Source organism: Pleurodeles waltl, chromosome 12 (genome assembly GCF_031143425.1).
Source record: "Pleurodeles waltl isolate 20211129_DDA chromosome 12, aPleWal1.hap1.20221129, whole genome shotgun sequence".
Classification (NCBI taxonomy): Eukaryota; Metazoa; Chordata; class Amphibia; order Caudata; family Salamandridae; genus Pleurodeles; species Pleurodeles waltl.
Genome location: NC_090451.1, coordinates 626,159,506 through 626,178,662, shown reverse-complemented (window position 1 = coordinate 626,178,662; position 19,157 = coordinate 626,159,506). Strand labels below are relative to the sequence as shown.

The 19,157-nt window shown below is 45.9% G+C and overlaps 1 protein-coding gene across 3 annotated transcripts in view; it reads left to right on the top strand.

Annotated features, from left to right (window-relative positions):
* SEMA4A (semaphorin 4A) overlaps positions 1–19,157 on the top strand; it is a 279,310-nt gene that overhangs the window by 116,245 nt on the left and 143,908 nt on the right. Inside the window, exon 1 of one of the 3 annotated variants that reach the window (XM_069218009.1) lies at positions 4,928–5,121. The exons of the other annotated variants lie outside the window; for them this stretch is intronic. The gene's annotated coding sequence lies outside the window, so the exon portion shown is untranslated. Of the gene's footprint in view, positions 1–4,927; positions 5,122–19,157 lie in introns of those variants that run through there. 3 annotated transcript variants of the gene reach the window in all.

Below are 19,157 nucleotides of genomic sequence, written 5' to 3'. Positions count from 1 at the left end.
GCAAAGGGGCTATCAGGAGGGTCAGTGAGCGAGCTCCTGGTCTGTGAACTGCGCATGTGTTGTAATACAACGCACTGTCCCAGTAAAGAGTAGGACAGTGCACCCCCTCCGTCATGCAGTCGCTTGTGCTGCACAAACAACAGGATCCACTATGGCGACGCCGCTGGGCTGTGCAGAGTGGGTTGTGCAAACGTAGCACATGGGCCCTGCAGGCTCGGTGGACACGTTGCCTTTCCTAACGATGGCTTGGGTCCAACCAGTGACTCACTTTGTAGACAAAGCAGCAATACCACAAACATAGTCATCAAACGCCTACAGCCAAGGTGAAGCAATGGAACCTACCAGGATGTCACTGCTAGTCCTAGGGACATTTTAGAAATAGGTTTTGGATGTCAAGTTAGATACAGAGTGTGTGGTGCACCCCCACACCTAGTGTTGTGCCACTGACAGCCTGACACTTCCGCGACGCCCAGTGCCTTGAAGGAAAATCTAGAAGAGTAGGAACTCACTGTTCCAAAGTACGCTTGGTACTGAGAAGTGCTGGTACTGGTCCTTTAAAAAAATGATTGGACCTCCGCTGAGAAGTGCAGGTTCTCTCCCTTTAACATTAAAGACGCGCAGGCACCTACCCATGTAACGTGACTGAGACACCTACGCCTAACTACAGTTAAATCAACCGCAACCCATCTGTTTCACACAATAAACAAGCTCCACTTGCCCCTTCTTGTCACAACTAGCCCCATCCGGATGACGAGGCCGGGGCCTTGTAATCTATGTGTCTGGCTCCTGCGACATTGGTGTGTTCCTGTAAACATCACCTGGTGTCCGTCCCCGCCACTCCTGTGTGCTTGGATTACTTTGCAGCCCTGGGATCCCTGCTGCGCTCTGCCTGTGTGAAACAGTACCAGCGCGCCTGCCTTCATGTGTATGTGGTCTTTGGCACGGCCAGAACTCGAATCTACAGCAACCACAATGTATACAATACATCAATCGACATTAAACCCGCAAACTAAAACTCAACGTTAACCTTAAGCAATTACTTCCGGCTAAATATTTCACTTTCCACTAAAGAGGCAATTATTTCCAGATGAAATATATCCGGATTAAATAAAGAGGCAAAGTATTTGATTGCAGGCGCAGTCTGCCGTAATCTAAAAGGTGAGTGACCTTGTGCAGCTCTGTGGTCTTTGAAGCTGGGCCTTTATTGCAATATTCCCCAAGCACAAGAGTCATGGCGCTGCAGCTAGGCCAGGTGTGTTAAATGATAGCAATCGTGCACCCACCTTTACCAAGCCTTGCAGGGTCCTTCAGCTTTCCACACAACCTCAGCATTTGGCAGCAAGCCCCCAAGGAAAGCATTGGACCCCTTCACTTACTATTATTTTTTACAAATGGATCGCTGGAAGCGAGCATTGAGAGCTCTGCACCTGTTATGGCCCATAATCTTCTGATGTAAAAAAATGACTGTGAATGATCTGCTGCTCTTCAGGTCTGACTGCGACTTCCTTCCTGCCCGGGGCCGGTTGCATGAGCAGTTTGGCAGGGGCTGATGGTGAAGCAACAGAGCAGGCAAGGGTTGAAGCAACACAGTGGGTGGGGAGAAACAAGGCAGATGGTGCGAGAAGCAACATAAGGGAGAGCACATGCAAATGAATGCAACATGGGGGGAAGCACATGAGTGAGGAAGAGCAACAGGAGTGCTGGTGGGGGAGAAAAGCACTTGAGCGAGAGAGACCAATGTTGAGGGGGCAGAAAAGCACATGAGGGGGACAGCTGGAAAACACATTGGGTCTTATGGAGAGCTTTAACAAAAATAGAACCCTAAAAGTGAATAAAGTAAGCACAGCCAATCAGTGATGTTAAAGAAGTTATGCTCTATGGGATAGAGAAACACAAGGTGGACAGACTGAAAGAAGGCATGCCATCCAATAGAAAGCAGGAGAATAAGTGTGACAATAAAGCCAACCAATGGTAAGCATTCAGAGGCTGCAAGTACTTGTATGCACTTGGAAAACCCACAATATATCTTTTGCAAGCAGACAGTTTGCATTCTCTGGTAGGCTCAACCTAAAAGGGGGTTACAGAAGAGTAGAGGAGGGTTTGGGGAAGGGTAGATGTGTGTGAGATTAAGAAATAACAGTAGTGGAAGGAGACCATGGTGACAGAGGGAGAGAGAATGAGTGAGAAAGATAGTGTGTGTAGCAGGGGAGGTGTGTAGGGAGGTACTTGTAAGCTGATATGCAAATGAGACAATCTTGAGGGTGAGAGGTACTAAGGAGAGTACAAGATGTGCATAGGAAGAGAGACAAGTGGAGGGCGGATCGAGTAACTAGCTAACAGCAGGCTCTCCAGAACTGATCAGGGATGATTAAGGTAATAGGGAAAGAGTGGTAGGTTCTTGGTGGAAAGCAGAGCTTGAATATTGAAGGTGTAGACGTAGTATATGTTGAGAGGGAGGTGTGACAGATGGAAGTGGGGGTTGAGGGGTCTGAAGACTGAGGTAATAGGGAGTAAGAAAAAATGTAAAAGGTGAGGGGGTAGACCAGTTTGATGTTAGAAGGACACAGGATATTGGATGTGCCGAGAGTGGTAGTAGAGGTATTTAATATATATATATATATATATATATATATATATATATATATATATATATATATATATATATATATATATAAATATATATATGTGTGTGTCTGTGTGAGTGTGGGGGGAAGGTGGAAGTGTTATTGGTGGGGTATGAGGGCCAGAAAAAAGGAGGGTGACATGAAGAGAGTGGGAAAGTGCAGGGGTGTGTATTCTGGGGTAGGGCGACTGAAAATAGAGAAGAAATTCCAGTAGCAGGGGGTGGAAAGTTCACAGTAAGAGGATGCAGGTGTGTGATATGGCTCAAGGGTGAGGAAACCCTATCTGAGAAACAAGAGTGCATACAAGATTCTTGGGTGTTAGCATGAAACTGGAGAGCACCCAAAGGTATGTCACAAAGTAAGTCATAATTCCCATTTGAAGAATCTGATACCCAGAGGGCAGGTACCCAAAGGGTTATGCGTGTTTAATGGGATGGTGGAAGCAGAAAGAGAAGCTTTCATGGGTGAATGAGTATCATCCCCAGTTACTATGATGGTGTCCGCCAAGAAGAGGCGTGAGTAATATCAAAGGGAGGAACCAGTTTCCAAGGTAGGTCCCAGTGGTACCAGCAGACTCAGTTCCCACTCGGGGTGGATGCAACCTACAAGACAAACCACAATGCTACCAGAAGACTAGTGAAGACTGTGGGCATGCCCAGGGCATCTGTGAGACAAAAGGAAGGGATGGCTTCTCAGGTAAACAGTGATCTCCTCCTCTTAAGAAGCCAGAATTGTAAACGATGTTGTGTAGACTGGAATGAACGGAGTCAATAAGGTGGTGTAAGAAGGAAGTGCTGGAGGGACCCGGACGCCTTTAAACGATCGTCAGGGCTCTTGTCATAAGGATTCCGGATAGTATCGGGTCAGGCTTTCTAGTTCGAAGGCCAAAAAGAGTTGTTGCACTGTAACTCAACGCCCTTGCTTGGACTACATCGCTGGACAATTTGGGATGAGCGGATTCATTTGCAGAAATTCTTCTTCAAAACGCATTTAGTTCACAGAACTTATTTGCCACTGTTTCGCAGATCTGTTCCGCTGTGCTTGCTTAGCACAATTTAGCAGATTTTGCTGCGTTGTGCCTACACACAAACCAGCAACCAGCGTGATGCCTGCAAAGCGCAAATATTTTGCAAAAGTGGGAGACAAACAGTCTGTGCTATTTCCCCACATCTGCCTTTCGTGAAACACACAAATGGGCCGGGCCTGTCCGGAACTACTGTGCTAAGCAGTACTTACATGGAAATCACGAGAGGTGTAACCGGTTTTGTAGGCACCACTGGGTAAGCAGGAACGGTCTGGTAAGGTTGTGTGACCTCTAACAGCCCAAGGGGTGCAGGTGGGGCTAAGTCCAAAAGGGCATATACCATTTAAATAGAAAACCCGGGAATCGTGGCAATACATGAAGGCGGCACTAACAATACGACAAGTAGGGGTGTAACGCCGGAGAATAAAACAACGTGCAACACAGGGTAATCTTCTCCTAAAGAGACAAAAACAAGAAAACACACACAGATGCCTACCACTAGAAGTTAACAGAGGGACGGCCACGCCGCAGGTAGTATTGGATTTAAGCTGTTCTTTCACCTTGCACAGTACACAAAATTAAGGTGCAGATTTGCTTTTCGCACATTTTTGGCCAGGTGGGGGTTCATTTCCCGACCTCCTCCGTGCTGCTTTACCTTCCTGGCACGGTTCCTCCTCATATGCGACATTTGAGGGCGTTGAAACATAATGTAAATTTCGCCACAAAACGCCACATAAATAAGCAGGGGCGGAGCTCTTATTGGTGCAACAGGTGTATTGGCACCGGGGCTCTAAGAAGCCTCTTGAACCCTGACAATGTTGTATTTTACTGCGAGAAGGTCAAAGTGGCCATTTTAGTTGCATGCACCAGGGCCAATGGCCTCCTTTGTAAGCTATTTATAACAGGCAGAGCTATGAACATGGGCAGGTACTGACGGTCCGGAGTACCTGCAACTCTCTAGTTTGAAAGGGAGAGCATGTTTCAGCTCTGCTGCTTTACATGTAATGGAGTGCACCGGCACTTCTCAGGAGCAAGCAGGTACTCTGAGCAGAGCGCACCAGCTTTTCTGCATTCCCATTGAAATGGCTGGCAATGCTAAGATGTGCGTGGCTCCCGCTCGCTTTAAACTTCTTAGAAAATGAAGCAATGTCAGGAGCAGAGCTTTTTCCTGGATCCGCGGTTGTTGCGTTCTCGGGAATCCTGCCTCCTTCGCTCTCTCCCCTCTGGCGCGGGCCCAGCCCAGAACAACGCTCCTCATTGAGGCTCCCGGGGGCTCCCCGGGCCTTGTGATCCCGGGCACGGCGGCGTGCTGGAGCAGGCTGCTGACAGCAGGATGAGCGCCAGATCCCCGCCTCCTCCCAGGGCTGCCCGGGCCCCCTCGCCCCGTCCCTGCGCACGGAGACGCGCAGAGGCGCTTCACAGCCGGGGAGGCCACCGACGGCGGAGGAGTCACAGTCCGCGCCCGCACACCAGGTAACACCGGACATATCCGTGCCGAGGGCAGGGGTCGGGGGAGTTACCTGCGCGTTCCTATGTTGGGTATTAAGTTTTGGACCAGGTGCGCAGGAAGGGAGATGTGGTCAGGCGGCCAAGATGCCAACTTGAGTTCTAACCCCGCTTTAAGCAATGAGTAGGTTGTTTGAGTCTGGACAAAGTGCCCGATCTCCCCCGCCCTTAAATTGTAAATATGTACAAAGTAACGCAGTTGTCGATCCAGTAACCTCCTCTCCTTAATCTACAGCGCTCGGGCAGTCGTGCTCCGGCTTGGTGTGCGCTGTGTGAACACCAACACTGACATTTCTAGGCTGTCATCTTTCACTTTCGGCTTCAAATCGAGGGGGTGTGAGGTTAGCGCAATTCCACTGGACCCACTAGTGGCAAATGTGGTCTGTACATTGTCCTGTGCTCTTCTGGTTACAGAGCAATATCTGGCGTTCCTTGCGTCACCTTTGGATGTCAGTACCAGTTGATAATGGAGTGATGTTGTCTCTCATACATGTTAGCCGGGTAAACAGCCTTGTGGTGCTCTAATGCGCGCTGATGATGTTTTTGTCCATTACCAGTGCTTTCACTGGGCGCGCACTCACAGGGTCCGGGTAACAGCACTTCTTTCATTTGAAAGGGAGAGTACCCGCACTTCTCAGCAGGGGTTCAGTCCTTTTAATGAGAGACTATCGTCCCTTCTCAATAGCACTTTGACACTGTTGGCCACTGAGTTCCTACACTTCTAAATTTCCATTTCAACCACTGTCCATAATGAAAGTCTGCTAGTAAATAACAGGCTCTGCCTCGCATGCAATGGGCTTGGAGTACGGACAGCAGAGGAGCCGCACATCCAGTGGTTCATTTGTAAATAAGAACGTGCCGGTGCCCAGAGCTTTCCTCTGAAAGTCGCGGCTGCTGCATATGTACGAGTAAAGAATGCCGAGGCAAGGTAATCCTGAAGCCATCTTCTGCCCCTTTAATCCATTTACAGACATTCCCTGCCCATTCAGCTCAGTCTTGCAGATTTCTGCGTTCTCCCTTTGTGACTCTTTTCCGTCTTTCTCTTCCTCCGTATTTACCATTACCTCCCGTCCCTCCCTCGCCTTCCTTTTAACCAATGAGGCCTCCCGCCTCCCCTCTAGACCCTCCCTTTCCCTTTCAAAACCCCCCCCCCCACCCTTATCCCCTCCTGTTCTTTTGTCTAGCCCACGCTAGACGGTTTTCTTTCCCTTTCTTACCTGCACGGCGGGGCCTGGAGGTCGTCGATGGAGGCACTCCTCGGGACGCGGAGCTCCGCGAGGAGTGCTACGGCTGGGTCGCGTCTTGAACGAGCAGCATGGTTGCTCGAGAGGCGTGTCCTGGAGGCCGGCTGACGGGGTCAGCCGGCCCTCTGTGGCTGGGACGTTGATTTCCGGGTTTCAGCGCCGCGGAGCCGCGGGGAACCGAGGGACTTCAACTCTGAGATGCTCTCAGGTAGGACGGGCGTTCGGCCCGTGGTTTTTATGTATTTTGATGAAATAGGTGACCTCTTTAGGGATTGGTGGAGCCCTGATTGGGGGGAGGACCAGGTGCCTATATAGAGGGTAGTTTTTTGGGGTTCAAGTCAGTGATTATTTGTTTACCATGCCTAAAGTTCCAGCAAAGAGACGTAGGATTGTCTCTTCTTCCTCGGAGGAGGAGGGGGGTGAGGCTAGCATTACTACTCCTGAGAACTCACAGGTACCTGGCAGGGGTACTCCCCTCATGTCCAGAGAGGAGGTTCAGGATATGATTGAGGTGGCGGTGACCAGGGCACTACAAGCAGGCGTGGCCAGGACTGGTCAGTCTCAATGTGCGCATTCATCGGTAGCAGCTAGGAAATCCTCATCGGAGAGTGAGGATGAGGCCCCATCGACGTCATCTGGGGGGAAATATGTTTCCAGAGAAGATATGTGGGAAGTGATGGCACATGTTCGGGACAATTTGGGTTTCCCAGTGTTTCAACCTGCAGACTCGGATTCTCATTTATTTCCTCAATATAAGACACCTTCAAAGTTTGCCATGCCTTTTCAGGGACCTGTGAGGGATATGGTGTTTCGTGAGTGGAAGGATGTGGATAAGGCTCAGGTTCCACGATTCCTTCAGAAACTTTACTTACTTGAGGGTGAGGAGGTTTTGCCTCCTTCAGTACGCCTGGACTCTATTTTGGCTACTCTGATTGGCAAAACGGCAGTCAATCCGGAGGATTGTGTGCCTACGGATGCCACTGACCGTAAAGTGGATTCGGGTCTTAAGAGGGCTTTTGCGGCGGAAAATCTGGCGCTGAGGGCAGGGATTTATTCTGCTTATGCGTCACAGTCAATTGTTCAAGACTTTGATAAACTGGCGGTGGCTGTACAGGAAGGGGCGGAATGTTCGGAGCTCCTGGCTGGTATGGAGCAGCAGGCCAGATTGTTGGCTGATGTGTCTTCGGATGTGGTCCGTACTTCGGCTCTGGCATCTGGGTCTTTGATTGGGGCTCGTAGGTCCCTCTGGTTGCGTTCCTGGAAGGCTGATCCGGGGGAAAAGGCGGCCTTGTTGAGACTGCCGTTTGAAGGTCGTACCTTGTTTGGAGAACAATTGCCATCCATGCTTTCCAAGGCTTTTAAGGAACGGAAGCATGCCTTACCTTATAAAGGGGGTTCTTCTTCGAGTAAAGGGTGGAAGAAACATTCCAGATCTTCTCCTACTAGGGATGCTAAATCCTTTTCATTTAGGAAACGGCGTTTTCAGCCGCGTTTTTCACCTAAGAAGTCTGCTCCTGCGACCCGGGGTGGTTTCAAGAAGGGGTCCTGACAATCACTGTGGGCCTGGCAGAGGGCCGGTTGGGGGAAGACTGAGTCACTTTCTTTCGGCTTGGAAGGACAGTGTAAACGATCATTGGGTACTAGACATTGTGGCCAATGTTTATGTCATAGATTTTGTGGTGGTTCCTCCAGATTCAGGGGTACGTCCCACACCTCTGCCTTCAGAGGGGTCACGGAGAAGAGCATTATTGGACGGAGTGCGGGACTTACTGGTCAAGGGGGCCATTTCCCACGTTCCGCTAGACGAGCGGGGTCAGGGCACTTATTCGGTCTTGTTTCTTGTGCAGAAAGTTTCAGGGGGATTTCGGCCGGTGCTCAATCTAAAGGAGGTGAATACCTGGATCAGGACAGTGCATTTCCGCATGCTGTCCATTCAGACTATTTTTCCATTTGTCAGACACGGGGACTTTCTGGTGTCACTGGATCTGCAGGATGCTTACCTACACGTACCGGTGGCAAGATCCTCTCAAAAGTTCCTGAGGTTTGCTGTGGGTCAGGACCATTATCAGTTTTGCGTTCTGCCTTTCGGTCTAAAATCTTCTCCTCGAATTTTCACAAAGGTGCTGGCTCCTCTAGTGGCTTTGCTTCATTCAGAAGGGGTATTTCTGCATCCTTATCTAGACGACATTTTGATTCATGCCCAATCACGAGACCTTTTGCAGAAGCAGGTGGTCCATGTTCTGGGGGTCCTGCAAAACCACGGGTTTTTAATCAATTGGGAGAAGTCAGACTTAGTGCCGTCCCAGGATCTGGTTTTTCTGGGAGCTCGGTTTCAGACTCTTCTTGGGTTTGTGACTGTGTCAGAAAAACGGTTGGGTGTCCTACAGGCTTTGGTAAAGAAGGTATTGTTGCGGTCTGCTCCCCGAGCTCTTCTATGGTTGAGTCTGCAGGGTCATTTGGCGTCGGTGATATTTCTGGTTCCTTGGGCACGTTTCCATCTCCTGTGCTTGATGACATGGTTCTTGAGAAGGTGGACACCAGGGTCCGGTTCTCTGAAGGACAGGGTTCCAGGGTCCGGATTGATTCACAGAGAGTTGCAATGGTGGTTTGATGCAGACCACCTGAGGATAGGGGTTTCTTTATCGCCTCTGAGACCCGTGGTGGTGACGACGGATGCCAGCCTCTCCGGTTGGGGGGCATGGATGGGGTCGGCTCAGATTCAGGGGTTTTGGTCCCCTCTGGAGGCGAGTCGGTCGTCGAATTGGCGCGAATTGCGGGCAGTATTCCTGGCTCTGGTCCATTTTCAGGATTCCCTGAGGGGTTCGGCGGTTCTGGTTCGCACAGACAACTTAGTGGCCAAGGCTTATGTCAATCGGCAAGGAGGGACCAGGTCAAGGGCTCTGTTCAATCTAGTCAGGGAGATTTTTGTGTGGGCTCAGGAGTGGGTTCCTTCTCTCAGGGCTACGTACATTCGGGGGGTGGTGAATGTTCGGGCGGATCGGCTGAGCAGAGTGATTCCTTCCTCTCAACTTTTCTCTCTCCGGAAGTCTCTGTTTCAGCATCTGGTTCGGCTTTGGGGTCTTCCAGTGCTGGATGTGTTTGCGTCAGTAGGGAATGCGAAAGTGGATCGCTTCTGCTCCCGGTTTCGATGTCCCCAAGCATGGGAGGTGGACGGGATGTCATGTCCTTGGCCGCAGGGCCTTTTGTATGCGTTCCCTCCTTTTCAACTACTCAGGGCGTTTCTGTTACGTGTGAGGGATCTGGGGTCCAGGGTTGTCCTAATTGCGCCACTTTGGCCGAGGGCGAATTGGTTCCCCTTGTTGAGGCTGATGGCGGACGGGAGGATGTGGCCTCTGCCTCTTTGTCCGTCTCCCCTGGAGTTTCCCTGCCTCCCATTGGGGTCATTGAGAAGGTTACACTTGACGGCCTGGAAGTTGAACGACGGGGATTGACAGGTCTGGGGGTGCCGGTAGCTTTGAGTTCTACATTGCTGGCTTCGAGGAGACGTTCCACTTTGCTTTCTTATGGTAGACAGTGGAAGGTGTTTTCGTCATGGTGCTTAAGTCGTGAGTTAGATCCTACCTGCGCTTCTATCTTTGAGGTGATGCAGTTCCTGCAGGACGGTGCTCATTTAGGGTTGTCAGTGGCATCTCTTCGGGTGCAGTGGGCGGCTATTCAGGCATTCAGAGGACCATGGCGTAATCTTCAGGATGAAGGGCGCTTGATGCCGAGATTTTTTCAAGGGCTTGTTAATTTATTTCCTCGCCCGGTACGTTCTTTTCCTTCATGGGATCTGTCCTTGGTTTTGGATGTGTTGACGGAGCCACCTTTTGAACCTTTGGGGGACTGTGATTTGCGCCATCTATCTTTGAAGACATTCTTTTTGGTAGCCATTACTTCGGCTCGTCGGTTGGGGGAATTGGGGGCATTGGCTTGTTCCTTTCCTTTTTGTAAGATTTTTCACGATCGGGTGGTTCTGGTTCCGGTACCTTCCTTTATTCCTAAAGTCAATTCTTCGTTCCATTCCCGGCAGGAGGTCATCCTTCCTTCATTTTGTCCGAATCCCTCCTCAAGGGAGGAGGTCCGTTTGCATTCGTTGGATGTGCGCAGGGTTTTGTTGGAGTATCTGCGGGTGGTGGCTCCTTTTCGTAAAGGGGATTCACTGTTTGTTAATTTTGGTCCGGCTCGCAAAGGTGAGAAACCTTCCACGGCTTCCTTGAGTCGGTGGGTTCGATCTTTAATTCTGTTGGCCTATTCCTTGAAAGAGGTGGTTCCTCCTCAAGGGATTCAGGGGAGATCTACCAGAGGCATGGCGGCTACGGTGGCGGAGCTTCAGGGGACTTCCGTGGTGGAAATTTGCAGGGCCGCCACTTGGGCTTCTCCTTCGACGTTTGTGCGTCATTATAGGCTGTCGGACTTGGGTAGTTTGGAGTCGGTGTTAGGTCACCGGGTCTTATCCTCTATGAGATAATGTTTGGGATGTTCTTGGTGCAGGATATTAAATAAAGGTCTTGCAACTCGATGTCCGTCTCCTGTGTGTTTTCTTGCTATGTCTCATTGGTTAAAAGGAAGGCGAGGGAGGGACGGGAGGTAATGCTTCCATTTTCTTACGATAATGGCATTACTCCTAGTCCTACTCCCTCGCCTTCCTTTTCCGTTCCCTCCCACCCTCCCGGTACGGACTGTCCGAGTTGCAGCTTGGGCTTGGTTTTTGTACAGGAGGGGATAAGGGTGGGGGGGGGTTTTGAAAGGGAAAGGGAGGGTCTAGAGGGGAGGCGGGAGGCCTCATTGGTTAAAAGGAAGGCGAGGGAGTAGGACTAGGAGTAATGCCATTATCGTAAGAAAATGGAAGCATTAGTGACTTTTGTTCGCAGTAAATGCCTGATGCAAAAACAAAAAAAAAAGTGGCGGCCCTAAAAAATAAGTGCCTGTGAACCCGCACCGGCAACCACCGGCTCAAATTAAGCACTTCAAGCATCTCCCTTTCCAATCCTTTACCCGGTATGACACCTACTTGCAACCCGGAACACAACAAACGGACAGCGGTGCAGTAAGTCGTAAACCTGCGTGCCAGAACAGTTGTAGCGGTTCAAGTTCATTTTACACCAGGGAGTCTGAAATCTGAGCAGTAAACATGCAGTGGATGCCAATTTCATTATTGTTGATATTAATATTTTACATCTCACATACAGCAAATAGCATCGTAGTGCGGTGCTCGATCAAACTGTGTTGTTGCCACCATTCACAAGCGCATCTCATCTACTGACAACCGACTGTGAGTTTAAAGTCTGAACTGTGCTTAGGGGACATCAAACCTGAGGGACGCACGATACACACAGGTCTCTGCAATGTGTAATCCACACTCCTGAGCTATCTCAGCCACTGGCAAGGCCATGGATGCCTTTCTTTACAATAAACGAGCCCTCCTTGGCAAGGTTGACACCTTCACCCACAGCTAGCAAATTAGCAAGAAGTTCTTTGCTTCCTGGGACTTGCAGTGCCAGGTATACCGTTGTATAAATGGGGTTCCACGTAGTAGTTTAATTCTTATTAACTACAAAGCTGTGACAGTCTAGGGTCTCCTATTACTGGTCATTTTGGCAGCTAATCTGGGCTAGTCTTCTGAGTGTAATTATGCATTCACCCCTGGAACCTCTGTTTGTACCTGTGATCCTAGGTTAGATTCCTGCCAGGTCCAACCAAACTTTAATTCTCCCAAGGTTGTGAAACGGAGTACCAATACATTGGGTAATGATTAACCTCTGTTATTCAGCACCTAAGTGCCCTAAACTGTGAATGTGCTTTTTACAAATGCACATTTATGTTCTGATCATTGAAGGGTATTCATTTAATATGCACCCAGATATTGCCTTGAGGACCTTTAGTTTGCTTCAGCCAGGGTGTTGTACAATGAACTGCATGTTTTTGCCTCTTGTGCCCAACTTGGTGGGTTGACCAGACATCCTGAATTTGCTGCAAAAGTCCTGGTTTTTCAGCATATTTCGAACAAGTCCTGGTTGTCAGTGAGGGTCGACCGAACATAGAGCGGGTACGTTTTCAGGATCGGTTAGCGGCCTTACCAGAAGATGCTGTGTGCGAAAGGTGCAGTGCATGTCCGTTAGTTCATTGTTGTCTGTGTTTTTCTACATTAGTGGGTACTGTCAAGTAGTTCTGTGCAAAATTAATTGTAGTCCTACTTCACATGTTTGTGGAATGTCATGAAATTTGGGGTTCAGATCTGGTCACCCTACAACTTGGGGAAGGCTGTTCGCAGCATCTCGTGCTAGCGCTGCAAGGTCACACCACTGGTAGGTGTGTGCAGTGCCAATGATAAAGGCAATACAAAGATGAATTGCTAGTTAAGCTGTATGTAAGCCAAAACACTGGGCCTGATTCACAAACTGCTTTTTCCAATATGTAATGTAGCACTACAATACTAGAGGATGTCATGTTGACTGAACTTTAAAATGTACTGAGCACTGTATGAATGTACTAATTAATCCATTTGTGGTTTAATAGATTACTGCAATATTAGATTATAGGGTTAGCAGAATTAGAATTAAATTATTTTAATAAATTGAATAATTTCTAAACTTGTGCTTTCAAAATCTTTTCAACAGGAAACCTGTGGTACCTGAAGCGTTGCATTCCTGGGGGGGGGGGATGGATGCTTGGTTGGGGATGTGGATGGTGGCCTGCTAATTTAAGACACATAACTTGGATACAACAACAATGTGCTGCATTAGAGTTTCTTGCTTCATCAGATCTCTACAGCTAGGATACTTTTTTATTTGTGAAAATATTTTATAGTTTAACAGCACAATGTATAGTCCATCTGATTAAGAAGGACATCTAGGAAATCAAGAATGTGACATCTGTAATGCTTGAATTAACCTCACCCAGTGGTTTTTAGGTCGAGCATAGCAGCGGGCAAACGCTGCTTGTCCGACGTGTTGGTATGTATCTGGACTTTTAACCATGCCCACCGCACGCCCATCCCTATCATTTGATCATGGGCTTGCCTTTCAAAAATCCTTTGTTTTTGTTGGTAACTGCTTTACGTTTGTCCCTCCTTCGGGCGGTTTTGTTACGGCCTTGGCCATCGACCCTGTTACATGGATAATTGCACTTTTTTTATAACTTTGACTGCAAGCAAACTTCTTTTTCCTTTTGTCTCTCTTTGCGCTTACAGTGCTTTGAATCGGCTCGCTTATGTCAACTGTTTTACTTTTTATTTTCATTTTGTGTGGCAACAAAAGTCCAGTTAGGAATTTACAACGCTAATAGTTCTTCCTCAAGCAAACGCGAGACCCATTGCATTGGAAATGCTTGTTTACTCTGGCCGACATTCAAGTACATCATTATTTTGCCCACTCTGTTACTTTAGACAGGGACAGGCGTTACAAGCATCATCTTTGCTCTTGCTCCAGTAGGAGCAGTCCAACACAAACTGCTAGTCTAAGTCCATTCCAGGTGTTAGGACAAGTAATCCCTGGCCGGTTTCTGTCTATTCCATATGGCTGATCTCTGACTAGAATATCAAAGAACCTTAGAATGAAATGAAATGAAACCCTATTAGCTAAGACTAGTTAACACTTTCCATTTATCACTATATTGTTTTTTGTAACAAATTAAACCACATCATATTGCTACAAATAAGTTAATATTTATGCAGGATCTTTTGTTTTCTAAAAAAAGAAAAGGGGCCATTGGATACGTTTGGCCACAACGGAGACACATTTGTGTCCATTGTGGCCAAACTTAAGGTCCAACCACAATTAAACTTGGCGTGTTGACCACTATATTGGTGGGGAGGGTACTCCGTTGCAATTGAGTACTGTCTCTGCCAACATGTATTCAGGCCCTTTGTCTTTCTCCCAACATATAATGTCTATAAGTATGTACAATTTGTGATTCCGACTCCTTATAACACTCATTGTCTTATGTAACATTTCCCATACATTAATTTAAACATGTGCGTCTGCATGTTACGTAAAGTGCTCTGACACCCTGTGATAGAATTTGTAGCGCTATTAAAGAATTGAATAAAAAAATAGAATATGCCATCTTAATCGATATTTTTGTGATTACTCATACACACACAATAGTTGTGTTGGTACGTGCCATTTTAACCACTTTTTCATCTTATTGATTGTTTTTATTTAAACAAATTGTGTTTGATATGCACTTTTATGGCTGTCATTGCAGCCAATTAAAGTTTTATTTGCTTTGATTTGATACTCACACACACAGAAGAATCTTGATTCTTACAGTACAGGCACATCTCTTACACAGGGAGATAAACCGAATCAGAAACCTGCCTCCAAGTCGTGGTTTCTCCAAAGCACTTGTGAAGTGGTAAGATGTGCACATGGTTCCCTCCATTACATTGGCATCCAGGTGTTAGGCTCCAGATGGCTCCCAACCAACATGATAACAGAATAAGGGCTGATGGCATTTAGATCAGGCCTTTCTTTCTGGGCCGCCTGCTGGAAGTGAAAATAAGAAAGCCCCCTGAGCTGTTGGAGCTGGATTCTGGTATGTTCCTTCTACTTTCCAGGACTGAAAAAAACACTACTCCAAAGGAAGCTGTCAGAGCGCAGGCTGAAGAAGTGTAACGTGTTTCTAGCTCCATCCTTGTAAATGCACAGGGAGATAAGGTGTTTTGCCCAGGATGAAACATGCCAAGCCTCCTAAAGTGTTACAGAGCAGTACTCCAGTATTTCGTTTCAATAGTCAGCAACTAAAACCATAGCCCACATCTCATTTATGCTTACCATTCTATCTGTAGTCTAGCAATTGTGTTCAGGCCTGAAAAAGTAATGGTAAAAAAATCAAGAACAACCACAAAAAAGAAGAGTTACAGTTGTAGCAACAGTTTTTTTTAGGAAGAAAGAAAGTGACAGTTTTAACAAGAGTTTGCCAAACTACTGCTACAACTATACCTTCTATTTTCCTTTTGTATGTTTTCTTGATTTATGTTTAGAATGGTTTGTTTACCGTCTTCTCTTCTTAAGAGAAGTGCGTAATAATGGCTGCATTGTTAGGATTATCAGCTCCCATTTTATATTCATTTTGTGATTGGTAGTGAATAAATATTATTTAAATTGTCCTTTTTGCTATATTGCTAAATCATTTGACTGGTACAGCTTTTGAGGACTATTAACCAGTTACAATTGGCAAGCTACTATGTTTAATAATATAAGAGAGGGCATTACAGTGCTCTGTGGGCTGTGCCCCCATTTGAAGCAAGGCTAATATGTCCTTCTATAGTATTCAGAATATAAATTACGGGTATTCCCATCTTGATGAAACCTGATCAAATTTTAGCTCCATTTGTGAACATTGTGAATTCCCAGATTTTCACCTTACAAACAATTTGTGAAATTTCTCACAATTTTGTATTATGCAGTTTCAACTATTTTTTTTTTTCCTGTAACAGGCTGTGCAGTCAGAAAATGTCTCACAAAGAGACAGTTTTCACCTGTACCAGTCTTCTGCCAATATCTCACAAGCCTTTTTATCTCAAAGCGCTGGCATGCATAAAATAGTCACATAAGGTACTGATTAACCAATTTTCACTGTAGTAGCATCATTTCATGCAAATTCGTGATATTTGCTTGAAATGTAACAAAAATTATGCAATGCCCATAACCCTGATGGAGTATAACTGTTTAAGTCATCAGTACTGCTCATAATGAATCCACCTTCTGCCTGTCCTACGACGACCGTAAAACATGTTTCCCATTTGTCTTTTCTAGCTCACACATTAACCAGAGTCGTATTTATCAACAACCAGACATTCAACTTTCCTTCTGCCCTTACAATAGCTATCCACTACATGTTTTTCCCTTATTTGTGATTACTCCTCATCAGAATTGATTTGGCCAAGAGAAAAATCTGTAGAATTCCTAACTAGTTTTCACTTCTAAAAGTGCAGAACGTCTAGGCCAAAGTCAGTCACTTGTGAGGCTCCAGGTCTGATTGGCATGTGACTGAGTCTTCCTCACCCTTAAAGGACAAAGGGAAACTGGTCATAATTTAATCTCACGCATTGTCAAGTGGTCTCATAAAACACATAACACCCAGAGGAGTTTTTTTTTATTTCAGATTTGAACAGAAATGTAAAAAAGTTATACATCAGACCCAATCTTGGGAGGCACAACAGATGGAAAACAAAAATTAAAATGTTAGTAAAACTGGGTATTTAAGAAGCCATGGCTCCAGTTCGGTAAACATCGCTTAACAAAAAATTCTCAAACACACAAAGTAATAGTGAGGTTTTCGGGCGGAACTGAATAGAGGAACCAGTCTCATTTCCTCATACCTCCAGCTGGTACAACATATAGTAGAGGAACTCAGCAAAACATCAAAAATGCAGGCCAAAATAAAATGGAGAAACATTTCTTGCCCCACCATCCAAACCCTGACTGATGCTTTTTGTTTTCTTTTGGAGGCAATAAAATCCTACGTTGTCTTACTGTGTGGTAAAGTAATGGACTAAATAGCTACATGTATTTTTTATCTTCAGAAAGAGGAGCATTGAGAAGTATGTTCTCTTTTCACCAGTAAGAACCAAAGTAAGGAGTTCTCTGTCAAAGCTGTACCATCTGCAGCTTTTATGCTTTTTTCATCTGCAAATTCGTCAGAATAACTCAGACTTTTGACTTTTGTAGATTAGCAATTTCAGCCATTGTTGAATGTTACACTGGCTCACAACGTAACACGTAACCACAGTAGTAACCGGAAGACCCTTTTCAATGTGTTCAGAAAATTAACTCAACAGACTTACATGGAGCTGTGTTTTGGCCCCACAAAGGAGCACTGGAATGCATTTAGGGTCATAGCTTGAAACTCATAAGTGTTGAGCCCTACGGTTACACTATTGTCTTCTTTGTGAACTGCTCATATTCCTGTTTTTCATCAAAGCCAAATATCTTTTCTAAGAAATATCTCAGATAGACATTCAGATTTATCAAGTGTGAAAAATAATGTGCGATACAGTCCCTCATCTCAGACCGTATCGATATCCTAAAGTTAAGCTTGACGTCTTGATCACAGCCACCAGTAGGCGCTCGTGCACCCTAAGAGCTTCCTGTTGAACATTTTCAATCGGTGAAATCCAGGCCCTGGGGAAGTGGGAAGAAATAGTAACACCAATCTATAATACTTAGCAGTGCATCCCATCTAACTCTGGAGCTGGAGAAAACACGGTACACATTTTCACCGAAAGGACAAGGTGTGACCACTGACATTCTAAATTTATTAAGACAAGCTGGCACTCAGTTCACCAAAAAGTTGCTATAGCCATTGGCCTGTGTTGGAATTCGACTACAAAGATGATAACCAGAAAAGTTGTCTGCAGTTAACTTCCGTCAAATGTTGGAGTACCTCTCAAGCTATGTATTGTTCTATTAGAAAGACGCAGGTTAATGTATACACTCAGCCTTGCATTGCCTGCAGTGAGAAAATAGAGGGTTTATGTGTGATCTTCTGTTGCCTCTCCTAGCAGTGTCAGATATGCGCATTGTAAAGATCAAAAGGTGACAAGAGGTTCTCTTTCAAATACCTACACGAAGGGGGAGAAATTAACTTCATGTGATGCTCACAGGAAAGAGGTTAATGTGGCAATTGGTCCTGCACTGCAACAGAGATGAGATATCTTTTGAACTTGTGCTGTCTATGTTGGCCACATGCAGACTGTCTTCCTACTAACATAAATCCAAAGACAAAGATGTCTGTTAGTCCTCTGAAAATTGGGCTTCTGTTGCCTGCTACAATAGGCTGAAATATTAATCTATAAATTTTTTAATATCGTTTGAAAACTTCATATAATGCACATCCTCCTGTGAACCTCCTCCAGAGGTGGTGACATCTGTTGATTCTCTTTAAATCCCAATTAAAAGATGCAAGGCCAGTAATTGACTTGTACTTGATAATTTGTTTAGCTCCAGTTGAAAGACAAGAAGCAAATATTGTAAATATTTTGGGGTATAGAATCTATTAAATCTCTTTCGATCTCAGTTGAAACAGGCAAAGCTGACAGTTGGTCGTCTCAAAGATATACCAGTTAGATGAGTTATTGACTTAGTCCTGTTTTAGCTCCTTCAAAAGATAAGAAACTTACATCTGGTCCTCCTTTTACCTTCCACCAGAAGCTGTGGTATTTGTGATTTTACACATTCAAATCATGAAATGTTTACATATCATTGTCATGCAATCTACCTTGGATTGATGGACTCCTGAGTCATCTTTGAGGAATAGATTCTGCAGGTATCAACAGATGTCATAGGAATACTTCTTCTGACAGATTTGCTGTCTTGCAATAATTCTGGGGACTAACTCTAAGGGGGCACCTAGTACAGCTACTGCATGGACCATAAGACTAAATATATAAATAGAGTCCATTTATTAAGAGAGGGGACACTAAAATGTAATTTTACCTAGGTCAGGTAAACTGAATGCGCTGTTTGCGCTGTTTCAAAGTCCACTCGCTTCATGTAGATAAGTGAAAATTAATCCCTATCTCTATGATCCTGGTATTCAGCATTGCTTTTTTATGTAATAACAGAGATACTGATTAACAGTGACAATTTTAAATTTATGACTGACACCAGTTACAATGATTGCAAATTAAACTTGGTATGGGTGTTCGCCAAACATTCTTGCCCACACAATCATCTCTTATGACTGCCAGTAGAACCAGGTGTTATAGTGCGGTATTTATGAATTGAGCACACTTATATACGTTTTCCTAGC